Source organism: Eleutherodactylus coqui, chromosome 5, assembly GCF_035609145.1.
Source record: "Eleutherodactylus coqui strain aEleCoq1 chromosome 5, aEleCoq1.hap1, whole genome shotgun sequence".
In the NCBI taxonomy this organism is placed as follows: Eukaryota; Metazoa; Chordata; class Amphibia; order Anura; family Eleutherodactylidae; genus Eleutherodactylus; species Eleutherodactylus coqui.
In genome coordinates this window covers 197637114-197641236 of record NC_089841.1, presented here as the reverse complement: position 1 = coordinate 197641236, position 4123 = coordinate 197637114, and positions in this window count along the sequence as shown.

The window sequence follows — 4123 nt, the reverse complement described above, 5'->3', positions numbered from 1 at the left end:
TCAGAAAGGTTATTGATCCAGGTATTTATTATGATTCCCAGAATGGGAGTTGGGAAGGAAAATTGGCTTCTACCTCACTAGGCTATTTTCCTTCCTCTGGATCAACATTCCAGGTTGGGGGTAATAGGCTGAACTGAATGGACATGCGTTTTATTTTCTTTGGCCCAACATACTGTTACATATACTTTACTGGGAGCTGAAGGTGGATGACTACATCCAGAGAAGGCATCACATGTGATCACTGGAGGTAACGGCACTGTAATCACTATCATTGTATGGAGCTAGTATCTGACCATTATTTGGGGAGCACATTATTTAGAGGAATATTGTAGTTGAGTCGCCCTATTAAGCCTAAAGCGTGGTCTTATAATATGATTATTTTATCTCCCGTTTTGTGAGGCTGTGATGCATTTTGTGTCCGCCCCTGTAAAACAGCAATGCAAAGAGAAGGCGATATAGTAGCAAAAGGCACACACTCCAAATAAATTAATAAAACATTATAGAAATAAACAGGACAACAGATATTTAAAACAATTAAAGTGTGAAAAGAACACCAAGGATTTTCATGGTATGGACATCCCAAAACAACATGACGTATAAGAAAGACTCTATAGCAAGGCTGTAATCAATGAAATGCTATATATTTCTTCGGTCTCAAAAGCCTACTATAAAGTGCAAGGTGCAGAAGTTACATAATTAGCCTGAATGGCCAAAGGATTCAAATACTGCACAGTGTCCACAAACATCACTGAAAACAAGCGAGGATAAGTCTAGGCATGGCTGTAAGAAGCAAATAGTTGTGAGATGTAATAATAGGATACTTCACATAAACTTTCTGCCCCGCGTGTCTGAAGAGATGAGCACAATGAGGCTACACAATGCTGCAGGTGGAGCCCCAATCATATCACTGCAGGTTGTAGCTTTCTCAGGGGTTGTAAACCACCACCTGTGGGGAAAACCTACCATAATAACCAATTAGCAGACTCAACAACATACCCAAATTAATAAAAATTAAAGCAAAGCCTTTTTACTGTCACAATTACTACTGCAGATTTTTTGGTGATTAATGGATCCGTGTAAATGCAGATACACATCAATAAAGCTATTGATTAAAATTGGTCCTGTAGCTCATGTTCCTACTAATCTCACCATCAGTAAAGCAATCAACAGTAAAAGCCCTTTTACACGGGATGATTATTGTTCCGTTTGTTCAAAACCCTGCTCTCCCGTGGGGTTTTGAATGGTAGTCGTTCCATGTAAAAGAATGAATCATCCAGTCGTTCAGTTTAAGCATGCTTAAAATCCAAATGACCATCGTATGGTGTAAACGGCAGCCGTTCAGTACTGAACGGCCGCTGCTTACAGTGAATAGAGAGGGGGGCGAGGGAGAGCGAGGAGAGAACTCTCTCGCAGCCGCTCCAGCCCCCTGCTGGCTACGCTGTGAGCGATCCAGCAATACTTGCTGCTGTGTTACAGCACAGGAGCGAGTATACACTGGGACGAGTATCGGGCATAGTTTTCCCAACACTCGTCCCGTGTAAAAGGGCTTTTAACAAGGTGAATGAGCAGGTTTCAAATGCAAGTGCCTGCTTTGCTCCACCAATACGTATGACATATGCGGAGCTAATGCCTTCTGGTTAAAAACCTGATTTAGGGTATGGTTACACGTCGCCAATTTTAGTGCAGATATGCAGAATATTTCGCCCTTCCAATTGAAATCAAACTGAAAGGGTGAAATCTGCTCCAGAGCTGCACCACAGACTGTGGCAAGTCATTTTATTCAAGCAGCTAGAACAGTCATTTTGTGACACTGGAAAGGCAAACCTGCAAAACTGGACAAGTGGGGGTTGCCTTAATACACTGTATGGTAAAACTCATTCGCCACATGCCCAAGATCAATGAATGATATATGCAAACCTTGTGGGATTGATGTGCTTGAAAAAAAAAAATTACTCTTGCCTTCTTAAAGGAAGGGAGTAACTCTCTGCTGCTCTTCTCCAGAGCCTTCAACATTGTCCACAGACTCCTTAGAAACGACCTCTCCAGACCCAGTTGCCCTGCATCCATATACCTGTTCTCAGTGCACCCTCCCCACCCTTTACCTTCCTTCCGGAAGCATGTGATGTGGATCTAAATTACGGCCATGTACATGAACCCTAAGAGCTACATCACACATCCATATATTTTGTTCATGTCTGCAATGGGTTGCACACTGATAGTACACAGGAACCCACTGACCTCAATGGGGTTTTTCACACTGCAATTTTTTTTCACCAACTCATTGTCTATGCAAATAAAATTGCACAGCATGTCCTATTTTCATCTGTACCACAGACGTAAGTAGGACATGCAATGTCTACCGCCTGCCAGCATACAATTATCGATTAAGGGTAGATTAGGTGATGGGAAATAATGGATACACTTAAGGCTCCTGCACACTGCAGAGACAGAATCCAGCCCTGTCACTTTTCATCTGTACTGCGGATTGCTTGCACGGCGAAACTATTGCTTTTCCCGCGTTATCGCCTAGCGATCACGCCGAATCCGCAACCTTTCTGCAATGTCATTGCCAAAGGGCTGCAGATTGGACAGCTTCCATTGACTTCAATGGAAACCATCTGCGTGGAATCAGCAAAAAAATGGAGCCTGCTGCGATTTTTTTTTTTCCTCGCTTGCGGAAACCGCAATTGGTTTCCACAAGTGTAGAGGAAGAATCGATTTCCCATAGCATGCAATGGGTGCTATTTGCTGCAGATCTGTGGTGCGGACGCCGGCCGCGGATTCCGCAGCAAATATACCACCTGTAGGCAGGAGCCCTTAGAATGATAAATGCATTGTGTGTATGTAATCTATTTAAACGTTCACGTATGGTGTGCTACAATTTTATAAATGTTGAGCTTAGTGTGTGTAAAGCTTTGATCAGTGGAAAATGTTGGTGATAACGTTAAATTAAAAGCGGACTTTTCAGCTGTCTGGCACGTTTGTTTTGGTAAATACTTGTATTCCCTATGAAATAATTCTGCAGTATCTTTACTCACAACACAGCCTTGTGCGGTTCCTCTGTAATTCCTGTTGCCAAAGCGGTAAAACTCTCTGCAGTCATCACTGATTGGACAGGGTCAGTGTAAAGGGACACTCCCCCCCTCAACTGGTAAGGACCAGTTGTCAATATATTCATAGGAGGAACAAGGAAGCAATGGCATAATGCACAGCATTTACTGAAATACACGTTAAGAGAGCTGCAGAGGCCTCTTTAATAAAAGGGGTTGTCCAAGGCAATGCTCAAAACATAAAGTACCTAAAGAATTAATAGGTCAGTCATAAGAAATGCAAATACCATTATTAGTCTAAACCTACTTCTTTTCTCCAGGGTGCATGAACAGTAGGAAAAAGACCATCTGTAGTTACCTTACTGCTCACAAACCAGTCGTGGTATTCAGAGTAGACGCACAGGACGGGTAGCATGGTGACGACTTCAGCTGTGGATGCGTGTGATACTTACTTCCTTTTTTTGGCGGACTGTAATATTATTGAGAATGCACGATCTGCACAGTCAGCCTGAAAAAAAGGCTTTATATAGTCAAGGTATTTTGGGTGTCCTCCCACTCAGCCTGAAAGATTTTGGAGGACATGCGCCTTCTGCTCAATAAGCCCAACAGGAGTTTGCGCCTTCTGCTCAGTGAGCCCAACAGGATTTTGACAGGTATCTGAGGGAAAGGACTGACCAGGACAGTGATAACACTCTTCTGTAATCTGTTCCCTAGTACCCAACAACCGAGGAGTAAACATTTTTTTGAGTGCATTACCTCAAATAAAAGTGTGTATATATTTTATATAAATACATACACACACGTGTGTGTCTACAGTATATATAATACATACTGCATATATACACTCACACATTATGGAATATAAACATTTTCCCCAGTTTTCATTTGATGTTAGAAATGGTGTGTTTGGGCTTGCACTCACAAATGTGGTTGGACCAAGAGCTGAGGGATTACATTTGTTTATGTGATGCTTAAAGTTTTTTTAGGGGAAAAACTATTCTATTCATGACCTATTATCAGGATAGGTCATCAATAGTTGATCGCAGGGAATCCGCTGCTCGGGATCCCTGGCG